The 23,304-nt window shown below is 39.0% G+C and overlaps 1 protein-coding gene across 4 annotated transcripts in view; it reads left to right on the forward strand.

Moving 5' to 3' along the window:
• Positions 1-835: 835 nt before the first annotated feature.
• Positions 836-23,304, forward strand: part of USF3 (upstream transcription factor family member 3) — a 55,609-nt gene continuing 33,140 nt past the window's right edge. For 3 of the 4 annotated variants that reach the window (XM_054577293.1, XM_054577295.1, XM_054577296.1), the window contains exon 1: positions 917-1,200. The gene's annotated coding sequence lies outside the window, so the exon portion shown is untranslated. Of the gene's footprint in view, positions 855-916; positions 1,201-23,304 lie in introns of those variants that run through there. The other variant, XM_054577294.1, reaches the window with a different exon arrangement.

Below are 23,304 nucleotides of genomic sequence, written 5' to 3' on the forward strand. Positions count from 1 at the left end.
GAGGGGTTAATGAAATATGATGTGAAACCAGGAAACCGGAGTTGTGACCACGGTTCCAGGGCTCCAAACCCATCTTGGAATTAGGAGACCCTCAGGTCTTCATTGCATTACCGCGGCTCTATGTTTCCTAGATCTAGGTCTCTAGGACCCCCAAACCCCGTCCCTCAATGCCACATATTCCCTTCTAGCTGGGAGGCTCCCAGGATATTTCTGAACAAAGTCATCTCCACTTCGCAGGCATCCGTGCTTCTTTGCAAATGAAGGATGGCATGACCGCAGCCTACAAAATCAGGCAGCGTCAGGTCCGCAGCTACCTTCCAGTGAAAGAGCAGTCGGAGACGTCTGGATTCTCATTCTTCTTACCTCTTGCCACAGGCCACGTCCCATCTTTCTACTCTCTAGGCAAAGAGGAGCTCTCTAATCATTCTTGAAGCCTTCCATGTCCTCTTTCTTTTCAGCTTTTCCACTTGCAAACGTCTACAGAAAGTGGAAAGCATAGCAGAGAACAGGATAGAAAGAAGTTTCTTAAAACATCTCCTTTTATAGGATCTCAAGGCGTCCCCTTTAAGGAACCAGGCCCACCTCTTTCTCATTCATCTAATGGCTTTCCTTCCTGCCCATCACTCTACCTTTAAGAATATTTCCTGTTCCTTCAACCCAACTTGCACACCTCCGCCCCCCGGCCCTCTTCATTGGGCCGCCTGAGGCCCGTTCACTCTTCGATTTTCCCTTCACCTCCTCCCGCCCTCTGGCCTAGCGCAAGGCGTTGCGCACTCTTATTGGCTATCACGGTAGCCTCCCCGGGTTTGGATTGGTGGGCGGAGCGGCAGGGGCGGGAGTACGACGCACCCAGGGTAGGCTGCTTGCGTGCCGAGCGGCGGCCGCTGAGGGGCGGGGAGGGGCGGGGGGAGGGGGGCTGGGAAAGTTGAGGCCGCGCTGCCGCTGGGTCTCCTGCCTTGAGGGCTTGGGCTCGCAGCGGCGGCGGCGGCCGCTAGAAGAGGCGGCGGGGGCGGGGGGAGAGGAGGGCTTGGGCCCGCGCTCCCCCAGCCCCAGAGGAGCAGGGGGCGGCCGCAGAGGGAGAGATTCGCCCCGGCGGTCGGACATCCCTGCCGTACCCGCCTGGGATCATGACCCAGGCGGGGGTCGCCGCCGCCTCCGCCGCCGCCGCCGCCGCCGCGGCCGAGACTGCGCAGCCCGCGGGTGAGTGACTGCGGGAGGGGGTCGCTGACAGCCGGAGCGGGGGGCGGGGGCCGGGGCTGCGAGGGCGGCTCCGGGGGGCGGCTCCGGGCTCTGCTCCACCCACCCCCTCCTGTCTCCCGGAGGCGAGGGCTGCGAAAAGTATGCCTCTTTGGTGGGGACCCCTGCTTGCTGAGCCTGGTGGGGTGCTTGCACCCTTCTCTCCGACCTCCCGGCGCCCCGCGCCCCCTGGTGCCAGATCCGTGGGGGGCTCGCGCTGCTTCCCGGCCCCCAGATGGGCATGGAGCGAGAGAGGCTCCACGCCGCCCTGGGTACATAAAGAGCTGGGCATCTAGGTTCACACCGGATGGCGTTTGCCCGCCCCGTACACCTTTTCCTGTCTCTTTCATCCTCTTCTTTCCTTGCTCTCTGAATTTCCTTGGGACCCACTGGTCAGACTCACGTGACTTGCTTTTTAACTCTCACCGCTATGTCCGAGAGTTAGGCTTGCGTTTTCTTTTTAGAAGCCATTCTTTTCATTTCTGAGCATGAACAGTAGAAGCTAATAGCCAACTCTTGGAATCTTTTTCCATGTTTCCGAGAAGTACTTCTGGGCTCTTGTTTATGTTTAATATTTTGATTGTTGGATTCTTCCATACTCACTGTCCCCTTTTTACCTTCCCCACGTACCCTCCACGGTTACACTGCGGTATGGTCTTTTGAATTTATTAACTTCATCTGGAAATAAGAGACTGCATAAGCCTGTGTGTGGACTCCCAGGTATAGGCTTCCAACTTACGTTCTCACACCGTTTTTATCATTAAGTAGATATAGTGACCTAACACCATACAAAACAAGACTGTAGTGGCTAACTTAAGTTTGCATAAAAAGACGACAGTTGTTTACCTATAAACAAAGTACAGATTTCTTGAATAAACCCTTCAGTGAGTACCATGGGACTTTCAGCATATTTATAGCTATGATTTTTCTTTAAAAAAACAAGCAAGCAAAAGACAAACAAATCTGCTTTTTGAGGGATCAACAGGCTGACATACTCTCCAATAACTTTGATGACGTTTTCCTCCTACACATGATACTTGTTTAATGCAGTACAGAGTTGCTATATGGGATACATTTGTTGTTTCCCTTTATTTGTGAAGTACTCTGAAAGTATTTGTTGCAAAATAAGAAAAATACTTTGTAATTATTGCATTTCTGAAACTAGGAACAGGACAATGTAATGTCTCCAGGTACTACAAGAATGAATACTTAATCTCACATTTTGCTTTAGTCTAAGCAGTGTGATTTTTGTATACATAGGTATTACATTCTTACTATATTTTAAAAACAAATTTTATAAAATCTAGACATGAATGCAGCATTGAACATTCTTTAATATAGAAGCACTCCATTGCAGGAAGCTAAGGGCAGTTAGCTGTCTATGGGACATCATGGAAATAATTCAAAAGTTGCAGACTGTGCAGTCAGTGAAAATAGTTAAATAAAAGAACTTTATAGGATTATTTTCCCCTTTTTCAGAGCTTAGCATTGTCAACAAGGGAAAAGAAACAAAATTGAAAATGTTTAACTCAGGTTAGAAGATAAGCTTCACTGGACAATCAACTCAAAATTATTGCTTATAAACAGGGACTGAAATAAATTTTGGATCTTAACCATATCTGTCATGCCTTACCTTACCTTCCTTTTGTATAGCACACTGGTTCTCAATCCAGACTGTACATTAGAATCACTTTGTGTGCTTTTGCATTTTAATACTCAGGCCACCCGTCCCCCGCCCCATACACCCCTCCCCCTTCCTGAGATTATCTTTTGATATGGGGTGAGTCTCACCCATGGTATATTTTTAAATATCTCTAGGTGTTTCTATTCAGTAGTCAGGGCTGAGAACTACTATGAATCTAGAATAGCAATTTTCAACCTTTTTCACTTCATAGCACACATAAACTAATTACTAAAATTCCACAGCACACCAAAAAAACATATTTTATGCCAGTCTGACAAAAAATAGGTATAATTTTGATTCATTCACACTGGACAGCTACTGTTGTGTTGGCTGTTGTCATTTTTTTATTTGACAGCCTAAGGGAAAAAGAGGTCAGTGCCTCTGACTAAATAGTCAGGTATTGCACATTTTAAAAATTCTTGTGACACACCAGTTGAAAATTGCTAGTCTAGAACAATGTCCAATCTGCTAGGCTTGTGTTCCATGCTCTTCTAAATTAGGCCTTCACTCAAATTCCCACCTTATTCCCCAGTGCTTCCCAACACGAATCTTTGGATATCCCGTGGTCACACAGATATGCAGGCACTTCAGATCCCTGCTTTTGTTAACGGTGTTGGTCTTTCTTAGCATACCAAGGTCCCTCTCTCTGCTCGCCCTCCCCAACAGTACTTCTAACTCTACTCTTAGTGATTGGCTGGCTCTCTTTGATCCTTGTTGCTGCTTATTATTTAAAAGGCTCCCTTTATGCTTCTGCCATGTGGTGGTTTAAATTCTTTTGTATATGTGTTTCATTATTCTCAAACTTAACAGCAAGGAGTATTTTATTTTGGGGTCCTTCTACAGTGGTTTGCTTTGGAACCTTACCAACTCTGCTTGCAACCACAGTTTCAGGTTTGATTCCATCCCAGCTGTTTCTGTCTTGGTGTCTTCCTCACGCCATAACTTGCATTGAATTCATGTGTGGATGTCAGTTTCTTCAATATCTTTTCCTGATTTCTTCAGTAGGTTGGCTGTTTTCTGTGGCCCCATAACAGCTTATACTTATTTCTGTGTTAACACTAATTACATTTCCTGAAATATGTGTTTATCCATCTTTTTTGTCAGACAGCTACCCCCAGAGCATACATGGTGAGCAACTCCATGAGGTACGATTCACATCCTATTTTTAAATACCATTGCAATATGGCAGAGCTAGAACCCCACCAACATAAGAACTGTGTTCTCTTCATCTTTGTATTCCTGGGCCCTAACAGCACTTGTCATTAGTAGGCACTTAAATGTTTGTTGTATGAGTAAACAACTGTTGCTATATATTGTGCAAAGATAATAGTATATACCTTTAAGATAGATTGGTTTGGTGTTAATTAATTTTGCTATTAAATCGTCCTGTGTATTTTATTCCTACTATGGATTTGTTAAGGGTTAGTGGAATTTATGTAATTATGGTTGTGACAGACCCCTTAAACCTACCTTGCAATATGCACGGGAATATATACCTTGAGTTTTTTGGGTTTTTTAAAAGATTTTTACTTATTTATTTTTAGAGAGAGAGGGAGGGAGAAAGAGAGGGAGAGAAACACTGATGTTTGAGAGATACATTGATCGGTTGCCTCTCAACTGGGGACCTGGCCCATAATCCAGGCCTGTGCCTTGACTGGAATCGAACTGGTGACCTTTTGGTTCACAGGTCGGCACTCAATCCACAGAGCCACGCCAGCCAGGGCTATACCTTGAGTTTTTTACTCTGAGCTCTAGAGATTGACTCTTGATATCTAGAAAATATTTGTGGAATTCTTACTAAGAGAAAAGCTGTTAACTGTCCAATTAGATAATTTTTCTTTTTCTCATTAAATTTTCCATATGGGTATACTTGTACCACTTTGGAAGGCCAGATCTTTTAATTAGATCGGTAGGGCATGATATGTTCCTCCTATTAATGTGCTAATACTGTGTTTTTAATTCAGTCCATCAAATATTTATTGAGTGCTTGCCATGTGCCCAGCACTCTTAGGTACTAAAGAGAATACGGAACTAGTAAATGATGTGGACTTAGCTTTTAAGTTTTTAGGCTTATTGGAAGGATTAGGAAACACCATATCAAATAATTAAGGAACCAAACACAGTATTATTATATGCTAATTTAAATATAAGTACCCAAAAATCTATGATGCAATGGTTAAAACAATAGAAAATTAAGAAAACAGATATTCTTTCAATAAACATTTAGTACTCCCATACTGAGTACTAATTGTTGAGGATACAAATATGAAAGTTGTTGTTTCTACCATTTAGAAGCTTATAGTCTTGTGGGAAAATCCAGTAAGCATATAGAGTGTATTTCATGTTAAGACATTATAGAATATTATGTCAGGATATTTGGGACCAACCCATAGGGATCAGAAAGTTTCAAAGACGATAATTAGGAGTTACCAGTTGGAACGTTGATATGAGCATTCCAGACAATGTAACAGATACAAAGCCATGGAAACGAGAAAGAGAATTTCTTGATTAAGGAGCTGCAATTAGATTGATATTAGTAGAAAGTTATACGTTAAGGAGCATGAACTTTGGAGCCAGACACATGTGGTTGGCAAACTTATTCCTGAGAGATCTGAGCTTTTGCAGATCTTGCCTGTGCCTCCCAGTAGCAGCAGTCTACTGGTCACTTTCTTGCTAGTATTAGTACAAAGAGGTGCCCAGGATCCTTGCAATTTCCAGCTATGCTCCTTGTAACTTCCCCTTTGTTGCCTGGTTGCATGAGAAGCCCCAGATAGCCTTACCTTCCAATTAATGAATCCACTATTGGGTCCCCCAACAAAAGCTCTCTCCCCTTAGTTTCTGTACTTTCTTAAATAGCAGAAGCTGCAGTGTAGGGATGGGGAGAAGTTTGTAGTGTAACCATGGGAGGTACCACTTCTGTCTCTACTTGCAGGATCAATTTCTCTTTGGTTATAAGCAACAGAAATTGCCTTTAGCTAACTTAAGCAGAAAAGGGGAATTTATTGATATAGATACTGGAAAAGCTTGCAGAAGCAAAGCAAAATAGAGTAATGAAGCCCTGGAAAGGCCAGGGCACAGCCGTTTCTAGGATCACATGGATCCTTGAGGCTAACTCAGTCTAAGCCAGTTTTCCTGCTTGGGTACAGTCTTATTGGTCAGCCCTTTGCCCACCACAGAAGTGAGCCCATATTTTATGGTCCCATCAGACCTCAGGAATGAGGCAGAAAAGCTCTTCAAAGAAAAAGTGAGGTGGTATTGCCAGAAGGCCAAACACAAGATCTTTCTACAAAGTTCATTGGAGAGGTTTAATGGAAGCAGTTTTAGAAATAAAAGCCAGGTAGTAGCAAGGTAAAGAGTGAATGGGAAGTGAGGAAGAAAGTACAGTGAAGGAGCCTGATGGTTGGGAGGGGAAAAGAATAGGAACATCTAGAAGTTGTGGCAAGGTGAGAAAAAAAGACATTTTTCCTTTTTTTAAAAGTATATTTTATTGATTATACTATTAGAGTTGTCCCATTTTTTTTTTCTCCCCTTTCTCCCCCTCCACCCTGCACACCCCTCCCTCCAGCATCCTCCCCCTTAGTTCATGTCCAGGGTTGTGCATATACGTTCTTTGGCTTCTGCATTTCCTATACTCTTCTTAACTTCCTCCTGTCTATTTTGTACCTACCAATAATGCTTCTTATTCCCTGTACCTTTTCCTCCATTCTCCCCCCACCTCCTCCCCACTGATCTCCCTCCATGTGATCTCCATTTCTGTGATTCTGTTTCTGTTCTAGTTGTTTGCTTAGTTTGTTTTTGTTTTTTAGATTCAGCTGTTGATAGTTGTTTGTTGTCATTTTACTGTTCATAGTTTTGATCTTTTTCTTAGATAAGTCCCTTCAATATTTCATACAATAAGGGCTTGGTGATGATGAACTCTTAATGTTACCTTATCTGTGAAGTACTTTATTTGCCTTTCCATTCTAAATGAGAGTTTTGCTGGATGAAGTAAGCTTGGTTATAGGTCCTTGCCTTTCATAACTTTGAATACACTTCTTTCCAGCCCCTTCTTGCCTGCAAGGTTTCTTGAGGAATCAGCTGATTCCTCACTTATGGGAATTCCTTTGCAGGTGACTCTCCTTTTCTCTTGCTGCTTTTAAGATTCTCTCCTTATCTTTAATCTTGGGTAACTAAATTATGATGTGTCTTGGTGTGTGCTTCCTTGGACTCAACTTCTTTGGGACTCTCTGAGCTTCCTGGACTTCCTGAAAGTCTGTTTCCCTCATCAGATTGGGGAAGTTTTCCTTCATTATTTTTTCAAATAAGTTTTCAATTTCTTGCTCTTCTTCTTCTCCTTCTGGAACCCTATGATTTGGATGTTGGAATGTTTAAAGTTGTCCTGGAGGTTCCTAAGCCTCTCCTCATTTTTTCTGAGTTCTTGTTTCTTCATTCTGTTCTGGTTGAAAGTTTATTTCTTTTTTCTGTTCCAAATCACTGATTTGAGTCCTGGTTTCCTTCCTTTTACTGTTGGTTCCCTGCATATTTTTCTTTATTTCACTTTGTATTGCTTCACTTCTTCCTTTATTTTGCATCCGTACTTCATTTCTGTGAGCATCCTGATTACCAGTGTTTTGGACTCTGCATCTGATAGGTTAGCTGTCTCCTCATTGCTTAGTTCTCTTTCTGGAGTTTTGATGTTCTTTCATTTGGTCCATATTTCTTTGTCCCAGCACACCTGTTACATTGGAAGGGGTGAAGCCTGAGGTATTCGCCAGGGTGGACAACCCAGGTTGCTGTGTTGTGATGTTGTGTGTGGGGGAGTGGTCAGAGAGGGAACAGTACCACCTGCTTGGCTCTCGTTCAGCTTTCAGTCACTTCCCCTGCTACCCACAGAAGAATTGTGCCTTTCTGGTGCTGATTCCTGGGTGGGTGGATCTGTGTACATTCTAGGACCCTGTGGGTCCCTCCAACGGATTCTCCTGTGAAATGGGTGTTTCTCCCACTGCCACGGGTTTTTACAGCCAGAGGTTTTGAGGTTTTATTTCCCTGCGCTGGAACCCTGAGCTGCACAGTCTGTTTTGCTCCCAGCTGTTCCTCTCGGTTTATCTGCATGCGAATGTGGGACCTCTGGTCTGCTGGTCACTGCCTTACCACATGACCTCTCCGCCCAGGCTGCCTGTCTCCACCCCTCCTTAGTAGGGTCTGGATGAATGTTTCTTCAACTCCTTGGTTGTTAGACCTCCATACAGTTCGATTTTCTGGGAGTTCTGGTTGTTTTTTGTTTTTAAATTGGGTGTTGTCCTTTTGATTGTGCGAGGAAGCGAAGCATAACTACCTACACCTCCATGTTGGCCAGAAGTTCCCATTTTTCCATTTTCCTGGAAAAAAATTAGGATATGTTTAATGGAAAATCACTTATAGGGAAGGGGAGATTAATAATGTATAAGAGAAAAGATATATTTGTAACAAGATTACTGAGAAGTGGGAGAGCTAGAATCCAGAACAAAGGCAGAGGGTATAGAGCTGGCTAGAAATATTAATGAAAGTTTTATAGAGAAAGACAGACTTGCTCTGGGTTTTAAAGTGTTAATAGGTTTTAGAGAAGCAGAGCAAAGTGAAAAAGCCATTTCAGTGAAAAAATACCATAGATTTAGCAAAAAATGCAGGAGCTGATGAGGAGCGCAGGGAAGAGCCTGTCTGATTTGGAGAGGAGGGAAGAGTAGATGGCATGATTAGTTATAGTACCCTGTTTCTTTGTGTGTTGTACTATGTGTAAGTGAGACTGGCCAGTGAAGAAGATAGTGTTAGGTAGAGTCATGAAAGCTAGGACTCAAGAGTTTGGATCTGATCCAGTAGTTGTTGGAAAACAGTACTGTAGATTTTGGAGTGGGTGTGTTGGAATACAGTGAATTGGCTAGATTGTTGAGATGTTGGAATATAAAACCAATGAAGGGAAAAGACTCAGAGCAAGAATATTGAGAGCCAGACATGTAAAACAGGGTCTAATCTAAGATGATAGTAATGAACAAGAGAAAAAGATTGTGAACATAATTAAATGGATTTGGTGAGAACATTTCAAGATTATTTGGAGTTCAGAGCCAGGAAAAGATTGATATAATTGATAAAATGGAGAAATTGTAAGTAGGTCTCTTAAGAGGCAAGGCAGATTAACATGTTGCAAACAGACTTGTTACCTGGCTTTGAAATGAAATATTCTAAAGAGAGCTTTGCCTAACCAAAGATTTGGGGGAAGATTAGTGTTGAAAGGTAGCTTTATTATAAAAACATAATGACTTTTACACAGAAACAATTTGAAACTTTGCAGGGAGAAAGCAAACAAAAAAGCATTGAGCTTTGGAAATCACAGTGAAAGACAAGGATTCACTTTAGAGAAGGATGGTACGTAATTGGAAAAGAGGAAGAGTAAAAGAGAGAGAATTTCCAGAACAGGGAGAGTTGAGCAGCTTCAGATCTTGCAGAGAGGACAAGACAAGAAAAGCCCTTTGTGAAAAAATAGTCCCTGACATGTAAGAAAACAGTTTCGGTTGGCAGAACAATCGGGGGGCATACTGCCATGGGTTTAGGAGGGACTAGCCAATGAAAGAAAGTGAGAAGTTTAATAGGAACAGTAGGAGAGAAATGGAATGAAAAGGCAGTAAATTCTTGTTTAGTATGAAGAGCTCTTTTGTATTTTGGAAGCAAAAAGAAATGGTTAGGGAGAAAATAACATACTGAAGAGGAAAGAAGAAAGTGTAGAGTCCCTCTCTACAGATGGTGGAGTTAGCTAGAATGTTCTGGTGGGCTGAAAGGAGAGATGTATAGTCAGAGGTTTGATATGATAAATGTAGGATCCAGTTAAGAAACTCATACCAGATGACCTCCATCTTTCCAGTGAATTGGGGAGGGGGGAAGATGGAAAAAGACAACTAATGTTTATTGAGCTCTTGCTGTGTACCAGATACTTTTCTGTATACATTAAATGCATTATCATGTAAACTCTTAACAGTTCTCTGAGAGGTCGGTGATAATATCCCAGTTTTAAATGTGAGAATGCCAAGACTTCAAGAAATACAATATTTTAAAACCAAATAGCTACTAAATGTTAGCTTTTGGGGTTTGATCCTAGATCCGATATCAAAGGCTATTCCCATTTTACTATACCACTCATTCATTACTGTGAGGAAAAGGATATATGTGAGGGTATATAGACTTGAGAGGATGTGTTAGTGATTACAGTGATTGTGCCTCAGAATAACTTTAGGAGCTTTAAAAAGTTCTTGTACCCTACCTCAGTCATTCATTCCTTCATCAACATCCTTATTGATTACCCACTATATTAGTCATGGTTCTCCAGAGAAACAGAATCAATAGGAGGTGGGCCTGGAGCATCTTACAGGGCCAAAAAGTAAGAAAGTACTAAAAAACAAGGGTGGGAGAGAGGAGCAGGATAATATCAAAAGGACATAGGAGCCAACCTGAAAGAGTACCCAGTGGCCAAAGCTTGAACAATTTGAATAATAAAACAGCTATAGCATTAAATTTTGACTCAGAGAATAAGATAAATATCCATGAGTCTATACTGATATAAAAATGATTAAATAAATAAATGAGGGAAAAGAGACAAATCTTTAAGAATTCTAAAAAATATATTTAGATACTCCTCTCTCCAAGAGATGGAGATTACCCCTCCTTGAATGTGGGCTAGACTTAGTACTCATTTCCAAAGAACAGAGTATGAAAAGGGGGGAAATAGTAACATAGCAGTCATTCATTACTCAAATAGAGTTAACTGCAAATTTGAGGAAGAAAGTTGGTGGGGAAGACTTACTTTTCACAATGTAAATCCTTCAGTATGGTCTGAGTAGTTTAATGTAAGGATGTTTTATTCATATAATGAGAAAAACCTAGTTAAATAACAAAGAATAAGAAAATAGGAAAATAATGATATGTCTTTATTAGTGTTGAAAAACAGGGAAGGATGTCATCGAAAAATCAAAAGCCTTGAGGAATTTATGAAAAATGCAAAGCATATGGGGTCAGATTGATGACAAAACCTTGCAGTGTGAGAAATCTGCAACCCAGTACAGGCTCAAAGTGGGAAGAGCTAAAAAAGTGAGTTTTCTTAACACAATTCTGGAAAACCCCAAAGCTCAGAGACTGTGAAGTAGGAGGAGGTTAATACGCTGGTTGTCTCAGTGTATCTGGACTACTATAACAAAATACCATAGACTGGGTGGCTTATAAACAACAGAAATTTATTTTTCACAGTCTAGAGGCTAGAAGTCCAAATCAGGGTGCAGCATGGTTGGGTTCTGGTGAAGGCCTTCTGGGTTTGCAGACTTCTGACTTCTTGTGTACTCACATGGTGGAAGGGGCAAGTTGCTCTCTGAACCCTCTTTTCTAAGGGCAGTAATCTCATTCACACCATAGCAGTGGTCAAAAGATAAGTAATTACTAGACTTCAGAACAACTGTTCAGGACCATTTACAACAGCTAATTATAGTGTTCAATCATAGGGTAAGTTGCTAGAGCCTATTTATGTAAGTTGGGGGAATCTCTATAATAGGCTTTAGGGCCAGAGAGAGAATCAGGTTGATACCTTAGAGAACTTATAGTTGCCACTATGAATGTAGACCTCTTTCCATCCGAAGGTACACAGCTACTACATACCTCCATCCATGTGTGATACTCTTCATAGCTAGAACTCCTAATCAGCATGCACATTCATGGCAGGGAGAAGAGTGATTTTCACATGTATTAATAAAGCAGTTCTTGGTGGTGGATGCACATTAAAATCATCCAGGGAGCTTTATTTTTTTATTTAAAAAAAAGTGATTTCTATAGTGCATTTGGAGTTGAGAACCACTGTGCTAGGAAAACCAACTTTAGCCACCAGTTTGGTTAACCAAGAGTTGCTAAATATTTCAGGGGAAAAAAAAGAATAAAAGAGGGACACCAGTCTAAACAGGAATCAGTCTTTGAGAAAATAAATTGAATGTAGTAGAGAAAAGATAGTATTTTTTATTCAAAAATATCCCCAAGGATTTGAGAGAATATAATTTCCACAAAATAGCAATAGGCTGCTATTAAAAAAACAAGAAAAGAAAGTTTTGGCAATTAAAAACATTTTCTGGAAGAAAAATAATAGGCTGAATAACAGCATTTTGTAATGGATAACCAAATTCATGGACCAGAAGATCAGATCAAGTAGTTCTTCCAAAATATGGTACAAAAGGACAAAAAGGGAAATTATAAGCTGTTGAGCATACACAGATCTAGCAGGAGAACTGAAGCTCTAGAACTAAAATTCTACACAGTTTCAATAAGTCTGGCAGAGATTGGTAGTGGGCGGCTGGAAGGTAAGAAATAGCATATGTTGAACATTTATAGTGGCAGAAGAAACCATAGATACTGTTTTTAGTGGGAAGAACATGTATTTAAATTTTAATATTAGTATATTTTAGGTTATTGATAAGCAATTCCTTTTCTCTCAGCTCTGTCCTCTCAACTTTGCTTTTCTTTGTGTGTCAGTTTCAACTTCATACTGTCTCCCCCCTTTTGAAAGATGCCTGCAAGTTCAGTATTTGGAATTACATGCTTTCTCTTTTTAAAATTGGGAAGAGAAAGAGCACAGCTACCCACACCATCAGGAGAGAAGTCCTGAGCTTTGCTGTAATTGCACCAACCTAAGGCCAGTCACTGGGTGGGGGCGGGGGGCGAGGAGAACAAAAAACTTGCCAATGCCTGCCACTGAAGCTCAGGCTTGGGTTGGAGAGGGGTATATACCTAAGTGGAAACTGGGGAATTTCATGAAGTAGAGAGGAAAAAATATCTAAAAAATGTTCACTACAGTATGTGTCTTAAAATTAAGTATATTCTTGAAAAAGACAGGACAACTGTAACTGAACAACAATAAATTTTAGGGAAAAAAGAATAGATATAAGAGGAAAAATAACGTTGAGGAAAATAAAGAAAACAAAAATGTAGCCAAGAAAAAGTAAAAATTTATGTGAGGAGGAAGGAGAGTACACAATAGGACCAAATGTAACAACAGTTAAAGTGTGATGAAATAAGTTCTCATTAAAAAAAAAAGATTTTATTTATTTATGGAGAGTGAAAGGGAGGGAGAAAGAGAGGGAAAGAAACATCAGTGTGTGGTTGCCTCTTGTACGCCCCGTACTGGGGACTGGCCCGCAACCCAGGCATGTGCCCTGACAGGGAATCAAACCGGTGACCCCCTGGTTCGCAGGCTGGTGCTCAGTCCACTGAGCTACACCAGCCAGGGCTCATTTTTTAAAAAAAGGCTCTTAAATTGTATTGAAACAAATCTCCACAGATTTGTGTTATTACAGACAAGTATGAAACAAAATAATACCAAAAAGTTAAAATAAAAATCACATATACACGGTCCAGGTAAATGTTGAATGGAAGAAATGCATAGTAATTTGTTTGAGGCAAAGTTTAATTTTAGAAAACAAACACTTAATTTTAAAAATATTTAATAAAACTTTATACCTAAGGAACTAATAATGTACACTCTTCTCAAGTACTCATATAACACTTAAAATAAATGTATCATGTAAAAGAGCTACAAAGAAAATCTCAAGTTAACTACTTGGGAAGTTTTTTTACTTCAGCTCTGGTTGAAGAGAATATAAAAGTTAAAATTACAAAGGAAGAAAAAGTCAAGACAATAAAAACAAGCAAAATAAAAAGAAAGTGAAATAAAAATAAAAGCAAGCAAATCATACAAAAATAAAGATAAATGATTCATAACATGGAAAGCTCACTCATCATCAATGAGATGCAAGCAATAAGAAGATACCTTTTATTGCTATTTGGACTGATAAGAATTGAAAAGATATTGATTGCAGCCCTTCCCTCACCAGCATTGTTTTTGATAGCCAAATAATAATAATAAAAGAAAAAAGGAGGGGGGAAACAAAAAGGAGCATTTATCAATAAGAAATAGCTGAATAAAAAATAGCTCATTCATGCTATGTAATGCTATGCAGGTATTAAAAAGAGTAAAATAAGTTGATACGTACTTAACTGGAAAAATAATTTTAACATATTTCTAAGTAAAAATAAAGCATGTTTCAGTGACATACAAGGGGGAACCAAAAAACCCCCAGAACTTATTTATAAAAAACTGTGTATTCCTAACATGTTTAAACTTCAGTCACCCTCAAAGTACTCTCCATTTGGTGCAATGCACCTATTATTATATATGTTATTATATGTAAGGGGGGGTCCAAAAAACCAGATAAGTGTTATATATAAGTTTAGAACTTTTTAAATTCATATATATGTGTGTAGTATGTATATATAGTTTAGGCCTGCTATAACAAAATGCCACAGACTGTGGCGTAAACAAAAAATTATTTTCTTACAGCTCTAGATGCTGAAGTCTAAGATCAAGGTGTCAGCAGGTTTGGTTTCATCTGAGGCCTCTCTCCTTGGCTTGTTGCCCTCTTACTGTCTCCCACAGTGATGTCCCTATGTCTCTGTGGTCTGTGTTCTATTCTTTTCTTTTTCTTTTTTTTAATTTTAGAACATTTTAATTTATTTTTATTTTTTATTGTTTATTGTTGACACCATTACAGATGTCCCCCATTTCCCCGCCCTTTGCCCACCTCTACCCAGCCCCTCTTCACACCCCTCCACTGGCCTTCATCGCACTATTATCTGTGTCCATGGGCTATTCATGTATATTCTTTGTTAATCTCTTCTTTTATCCAGTCCCCCACACCCCTCTCCCCTCTAATCTCCTTTTCTTATGAGTCCTTGTATTAGGGCCCACTCTGATGACCCCATTATAAATTAATCACCTCTTTCAAGGCCTTATTTTCAAATACAGCAACATTCCAAAGTACAGCGAGTTAGGACTTCAACATAGGCATTTGGGAGAGACAAAGGTAGTACGGTGCATAATATCCATTTATCTCTTTGTCTATTGATCTATCAGTACATATAACTATATTGTATGGGTAGAGCTATTAAATTGAAACATCTGAAATTGCAATTTCTAGAGGCCGAAAAGATCAAATATGGGCAATTTCAGATGGTTCAACATAATACTATAACATACTTCACCAGTCTCCTTGTGATGAGCCTTTGCTTTTGCTCCTTGAATATCCTCGAGTAAATGTCTTTTGCATATACATGAATATACTTGTAGAGTAAATTTCTAGGAGTTGTTGCATTAAAGAGGTATATGTTTTTGTGGACCAAATGTGGGTCCAAAATATGTAAGGATGGAGCTGGTTTGGGCATTCTGCCCCGGCCTGCCTGATGAGCAAGCAAGCATACTTCAGAAAGAGAAAGGATCTGGGAGGACAGAGGCAGAAGTTGGGAGAAGGGGAGAGAGTGGAGAGAGTGGATGGAGAGAGGCATTACCCACATAGAAGGAAATATATTGAGATATTTCCAATGGATTATTTTGTGACTAGAAATGCCTAGAGGATTTTTATTATATAATTGTGACCAGTAAAGTCATGGGATAGATATATGCTAAATTTTATTGAAGGAGCAGCATCACTCCACAGACAAGATTTGAACCAGCAGTGGAAGGTATTTTATACTATTTGCATTTTGTTTGTCCTGCTCCTTCAGTGTATCAGTTGTTAATATGGACGTAAGTAGTTCCTTGGACATACATAGGGAAAATGTCTGGAAGTGTTACCACTAGACCACTAAAAGAAGAGGGGCATTGGTACTTTATATATATATATATATATATATATATATATATATCTGTGCTGTTAAAAATTTTTACAGAGAGCAAGGATCATTTTTATAATTCAACTTTTATTTATTTTTTTACAAAGCAATTGTTTATTTTAAATTACATATATTTAAAACAAATGTCAACATATATACTTAGAACATTTTACCTAGTAATTTTAAATTGTGATTTAACCAGAACTTTAAAATTATAAATGATAACACAGAATTCTAATGTTTCAGTATGCAGTGTTGGAGAATTTTGAAAAACACTTAAAACAAATGTCTTTTAAAATTGTGTTTAAAAATGGAGGTTGATTATAAAAATTTGTTGGAGTTAATTACATTTATTGGGGTGACATTGGTTAATAAAATTATATAGGTATCAAGTACAGTTCTGCCATAACAAAATGATACATCATCTGTATATTGCATTGTGTATCTACCACCCAAAATCAAAATAATCTTTTGTTACCATATATTTGACCTGGTTTACTCTTGCAGGGATGTCCAACCCTTTGGCATCTCTGGGCTACACTGGAAAAAGAAGAGTTGTCTTGGGCCACATAGTAAATACACACACTAATGAAAACTGCTGAGCAGAAAAAAAGATTTTAAGTACATTTACGATTTTGTGTTGGGCTGTATTCATAACCATCTTGGGCTTCGTGCAGCCCGTGGGCCATGGGTTGGATGCCCATGAGTTTAAAGCATGGATTTCTCCTTGAATTTAGTTACAATATAATTTCTGAGCCAGAAGTATTTATAGTTTACATGGGCAAAAACAAGGAAAAGGTCTAACAAATGCCAAACTCTTCACAGTGGTTATTCCTGAAGAGTGTGGTTGAAGAGCTAAATAACTTTCCCATTTAAATTTAAACATTTCTGTACTCTTCAAAAATATATTTTAAATAATACTATACTATATATTTGAAAATTACTGAGAGTAGATGTTAGAAGTTTTCATTTCAATAAAAAAATACTATATCTATGCATTAATGGGTGTTAACTAGACTTAGTGTGGTGATTATATACAGCTATCAAATCATAATGTTGTGCACCTGAACCAAATATAATGTTAGGTATCAATTACTTGTCAAAAATAATTTTTTATACAAACAGGTTACTTGCATAGTTTAAACATAAAAATTTAAACTCTTCAGAAAATTATACTTTTGGCTTATTTCTTATTCTCAAGATATAGTTAGACTCAACTTCATAGTGAAAACTCTAGTAGCAGTATTTCATTATTTCATCATATATCTTGGTTGGTATGAACTTCTATGACTCTCATTGCACCAAGCATAATTGTGACATATTGACAGGAAGGAGCCAACAGACATAGTTAAAAGATGTAAGATTTCTTTAATGGCAAAAGAGATTAGAACAGATAGCAGCTACACAAAGCAGAAGGCAACACAGCACACTCATAAACAGCTCCTCAAGTTCCCACAAAGATGGAAAGCAGCTGCTGAAACCACATATATAGAGGGAGGATTCCTTTGGGTGCTAAAAGCATCCCTTTACTATCCCTGCACTGTAATACAGATACTCATATGTCAAGATTTAATAAGTTGAACCAGGTAGACTGCGTAGTAGGACATTCTAGGTAGAGGATTATTAGCTTAAAATGCTGGAGAAGATAATGCAGGTAGTAGTTCTTGTATCAAAATACAAAGAGCAACAATATCTAAAGCACTAAGAAGATGATAGAAATTAGTATATATACAAAGTCTGTCCCCCAAAAGTTAGCCGTTGTTAAGATAAAGAGAATGGTTTGTGTGACATTGATGTAACCTGGCAGCCAAGGAGAGTGGAATGGAATGTGCATGGGTGAACAATGACGACTTCACTGTAGTAGTCAGTGGGGGCTGTAGATACCATTGAGTGAGCAGGTGTACCATGTTGGCATCATTCAAAATGACTAAGCGAGTAGAGCAATGAACCTGCATCAGATTTTGCATTAAGCTTGAATATTCCTCCATGGAGACTATTCAGGTGATTCAGAAGGCAGCAGCTGTGGGTGACTGGTGATTGGCAGCTTCATCACAAACATGTGCCCGTTCATGCATCATGTCTCGTGCAGTCTTTCGGTGAAACATCAAATCACCCAGGTGACTCAGACCTACTATAGCACAGATTTGGCCTGCGACTTCGGGGTTTTCCCAAAACTAAAATCACTTTTGAAAGGGGAGAGATTTCAGACTGTCAGTGAGATTCAGGAAAATATGATGGAGCAGCTCATGGAGATTGGGAAAACTGTGTGAGGTCCCAAGGTGCCTACTTTGAAGGGGGCTGAGGTATCATTGTCCTATGTACAATGTCTCTTGTATGTTCCATCTTCTTCAATAAATGTCTCTATTTTTTATAGTACATGGCTGGATATCTTTTGGACAGGCCTTGTGTATCTACGATAGTAAACATAAATGCTGTAATCACAATTTTGAATATTTAATGACATGGAAAAATGCTGCCTTTAGTAAAAGCAGAATACAACGTTGCCTGTGATCTAATACTTGTAAAAAATCAGATGTGTGTAGAACAAAATCCACAAGGAAATTCATGAAAATGTTAACATTGATTCTTGTGGATTCTTGTTGAATGATGTGATTGAAAGTTTTAATTTTTTTTCTTTGTGCCTTACTTTGTTTTTTACGCATATATTACCTTTATTATAAGGAAAAAACTATTAAAGCACAGTCATGAAATAAGTGCAGATCTTTTTGTGAGTGTAAAATGGATTGGTGGTATAATGTCTGTAACCCAAACCAGGGATTTAAGCTTAGTTGTGTTAGCATTTTTGTTGATCATATTCCAGTTTAGTAGGGTAAGTCATTTTGATTGGAGAGGCTAAGGATTTACTACAGATCTTACATAAAGAAATAGAACACATTTAAGAACTGCATATCTACATAGCCATTCCATAAAATATATTTTTAAAATATTTTATTTATTTATTATTAGAGACATGGGGAGGGAAAGAGGGAAACATCTATTGGTTGCTTCTTGGACGCCCCCTTCTGGGGGCCCGGCCTGCAACCAGGCATGTGCCCTGACCAGGAATCAACTTGGTGACCCTTTGGTTTGTGGATTACACCCAGCCCACTGGGCCACATCAGTCAGGGCTCCATAAAACATTTTAAATAATTATGAACTACAGGTCCCCTCGTGCAACCAAAAGGACAACAAAAAATTAAAAACAAAAAATAACCAGAACTGCCAGAAAATTGAACTGTATGGAAATCCAACAGCCAAGGAGCTAAAGAAGAAATATTTATCCAGACCGGTAGGAGGAACAGAGACAGGCAGCCAGGGTGGAGAGGACAGCGTAGCAAGGCTGTGGCTGTAGGACCAGGTGGGTGAGGCAGTCGCTGGCAGACTGGGCGGTCCCACATTTGTATGCAGATACTCTGGAGGAACAGCTGGGGAGTGAGAACAGACCACACAATCAGGGTTCCAGTGAGGGAAAAGAAAGCTTCAAAACTTGTGGAGGTAAAAATCTGTGGAGGTTGATGCAGCAAGAGAAACTCTCAGCCTCACAAGAGAGTCCATTGGAGAGGCCCATGGGGGTTCTAGAACACACACAACCCCACCTGCCTGAAAATCAGCGCTGGAAGGGCCCAATTTGCTTGTGGGTAGCAGGGGAAGAGAATGAAAGCCGGTTGAGAGCCGAGCAAGCAGCCTTGTTCCCTCTCATACCCCCCGACCACAGTGTCACAAGGCAGTGTCCTGGGTTGCCCTGCCCTGGTGAACATCTAAGTCTCCACCCCTTCTAACATAACAGGTGTGCTGAGACAAAGAAATAAGGTCAAAATGAAAGAATAGATCAAAGCTCCAAAAATAGAACTAAGAGATGAACAGCCAACATACCAGATGCACAGTTCAGAACACTGGTAATCTGGATGCTCACTAAATTGGTTGAGTATGGTTGCAAAGTGGAGGAAAAAGCAAAGGCTATGCAAAGTGAAGTAATTTTTGAAATATACAGGGAACCAACAATAAAGGAAAGGAAACTGGGATTCAAATGAACGATTTGGAGCAGAATGAAGTGATAAATATTCAACCAGAACAGAATGAAGAAACAAGAATTCAGAAAAATGAGGAAAGGCTTAGGAACCTCTGGGACAACTTTAAATGTTCCAACATCCACATCATAGGGGTGCCAGAAGGAGAACAGGAAGACCAAGAAATTGAAAACTTACTTGAAAAAATAATGAAGGAGAACTTCCACAGTCTGGCCAAGGAAACAGACTTCCAGGAGATCCAGGCAGCTCAGAAAGTCCCCAAAATTTGGACCCAAGGAAGCACACACCAAGGCATATCATAATTACATTCCCCAAGATTAAAGATAAAGAGAGAGAGAACCTTAAGAGCAGCAAGAGAAAAGGAGACACTTACCTGCAAAGGAGCTTCCATGAGACTATCTGCTGATTTCTCAAAAAAAACCCCCAAAAACCCTGGCAGGCAAGAAGGGGCTGGCAAGAAGTTATTCACAGTCACGAAAGACAAGGACCTATATCCAAGATTACTGTATCCAGCAAAGCTCTCATTTAGAATGGAAGGGCAGATAAAGTGCTTCCCAGATAAGGTCAAGTTAAAGGTGTTCATCATCACCAAGCCCTTATTATATGAAATGTTAAAGGGACTTATCTGAGAAAAGAAGGTCAAAAACCGATCAGTGAAACAGGGAAGGAGGAGGGGGAAGTATGGGGGAAAAGGGATAAGCAGCATAAATGGTGGGTACAAAATAGGCAGGAGGAGGTTAAGAATAGTATAGGAAATGGAGAAGCCAAAGAACTTGTATGTACAACCCAGAGATATGAACTAAAGAGGGGAGGGAATGCTGGAGGGTAGGGCAGTTCTAGGTGGAGGTGAAAAAGGGGGAGAAAAAGAAATGGGACAACTGTAAGTTAATCAATGAAATATATATTTAAAATTTTTTAAAAATTAAGAAAGAATTATGAAATACATAGGAATGCCTTAAACAGCAGCCAAAAAGATTTAAATATAAAGGTTGAAAAGATCTTCCTTTCTCAAACATGGACAAATAATGTTTAAACAGTGTGCCATAAAATATTTTCAATTAAGATACTTTTAATTCTAACTTGAAAATTTTATGATAAAAATTAGGTTTTCCATTGTATCTAAAGTCATTATTTAAATTAACCTTTACCACTAATTTTCTTCCTAGTGAGAAGAAAACAGTTTGCCTTTGAGCATTTAGACCATGTTTTCTCATAAATGAATGTCAGTACTTATTTTTGGTGGCTTCACATTTTCCCTATATTAGGGAAATTGGGAACGGTTGGTAACTAAGATTTTAAAATTGTATGCTGAAGGAAAGGAGATGTATGAACTGATGAAAAAGATGACTGGGTAGAGAATTTCAAATTACCTGATGAGACATCTATCAAAGGTTTTTTTTGTTTTTTGTTTTTCTTAAACAGCCTGTTTGAGACATAATTCATATACCATAAAGTTTACCCACTTAAAGTGTAAATTAGTGGTTTTTAGTATATATGGGCATTGTACAACCATCATCATGATCTAATTTTAGGACATTTCATCGCCCCAAAAAGACCCACCCACCTTCTTCCCCACCATTAGCAGTCATTCCCCCATCCTCCTCAGCCCCAGGTAAGCACTAATCTACTTTCTGTCTCTGTGGATTAGCCTGTTCTGGACATTTCATATGAACGAAATTATACAGTATGTGGCCTTTTGTGTCAGACTTCTTTCACTTAACATATTTTCAAGGATTACCCATGTTGTAGCATGCATCAGTACTTCATGTCTTTTTGTTGCTGAAGAATATTCCACTGTGTGGATGTACCACATTTTATTTATCATGCATCATTTGATAGAAGTTTGGCTTGTTTCAACTCTGGCTATTGTGAGTATTGATGCTACAAATACATTCAGATTTGTGTGTGAACATATGTTTTCAGTTATCTTGGGTGTATATTTAGGTGGCATTGCTGGATCAAATAGGAATTCTGTGTTTAATATTTTGAGGAACTGCTGAACTGTTTTACAGAGTGACACACCATTTTACATTTCTCACAGCAATGTATTAGACACTCACACACTTTGAAAAGTACATATATTTTTTTCCAGCTATATTGAGGTATGATTAACAAATAAAAATTGTATATACTTAAGATTTACAACATGATGATTTGATATATGTATATATTGTGAAATGCTTACCACAGTCCTTGAGGTTGACCTATGTTGTCACAAATGTCAGGATTTCGTTTTCTTAAAGGTGACTATTTCATACTTTCGATCCATTTTTATAGAACATATTTTTTATCCATACATCTCTCAGTGGACACTTAGGTTGTTTCTATATCTTGGCTACTGTGAATAATGCTGCAATGAGTGGGAGTACAGATATCTCTTCGAGACAGTGATTTTCTCTCCTTTGGATATATGCCCAGAAGTGTGATTGCTGGGTCATATGGTAGTTCTATTTTTAATTTTTTGAGGAATCTCCATACTGTTTTCTATAGTGGCTGTACCAATTTACATTCCCACCAACAAATTACATTTTCTCCATATTCTCACCAACACTTTGACTTTTTGATAATATTTTATAGGTATGAGGTGAGATCTCATTGTGATTTCATTTCCCTGATGATTAATTATGCTGAGCATCTTTTCATATACCTGTTGGTTACTCGTATTTGTTCTTTGGACATATGTATTCTTTGAATTCATATTTGTAAAAGAAACTTCAAGGGATTAAAGTGGGGACCTCAGGAGAGCCTTTTGAGATGCTGGTAATGTTTCATATCTTGAGCCAAGTGGTGCTTACATGGGTGTGTACTCATATATAAAAATTTATTGAGCAGTGAATCTAATAAGTTAGTGACTTATGGTATATAAGTTATATATCAATGAAATTTTTTTTTTTTACTATAGATTGGAGGGACTTTGTTACAGAACAATGCAAGTGTGTGGATCACTATTGAAGAACCACTGATCTTAAAATAAAAACTGAACACATTCATTAAACATAGAAAATTCCTCAATAGTCTGATCCAAATTCTCTTACTGCCCTGACTTCCTCTTTCCCTCCCTGTCATTTTTCAGATAGTTCTGGTGTAGTCCTCAGACTCACAAAGGCGTATTTATATTTCACTGCATTGCTCCTGTGATTGCTTTTCCTTCTACCTCATAAATCCTTTTCTTTTCCATCTCTGCCTGGCAAAATCCTACACATTCTCCAAGTCTTAGCCTTTCTGGTTCCACAAGAAACATGCTTGATGCCTTGTTCTCGTGTAGCATTTTATTAATAAATCTTTGAAGTAGCACTTACAAATTTGGAATTCACTTTAAAAAACTTATTTCAAAATAATTATAGACTCAAAAGAAGTTAAAACACAGTACAAAGAGTCCATGTACACTTCGCTCAGCCTCCCCCACTGGTGACATCTTATATAGCTGAAGGACAATGTCAAAACCAGGAAGTTGACATTAATGTACTAATTTTTTATTCATTCATCTTTTTACTTACCTTTTTCATTCCCAGTGCTCTCCAGTACACTAGCCACATGTAGCTATTTCATTTAAATTACTTAAAATATAAAAATAAAAATATAATTTCATGGCCTCACTAGCCGCATTTTAAGCACTTAATAGCCACATATGACTCATGACCATATAGGTAACAC

This window comes from Pteronotus mesoamericanus, unplaced genomic scaffold (assembly GCF_021234165.1).
Source record: "Pteronotus mesoamericanus isolate MK-2021 breed Mesoamerican mustached bat unplaced genomic scaffold, CSHL_Meso_final contig_42, whole genome shotgun sequence".
Taxonomy (NCBI): domain Eukaryota; kingdom Metazoa; phylum Chordata; class Mammalia; order Chiroptera; family Mormoopidae; genus Pteronotus; species Pteronotus mesoamericanus.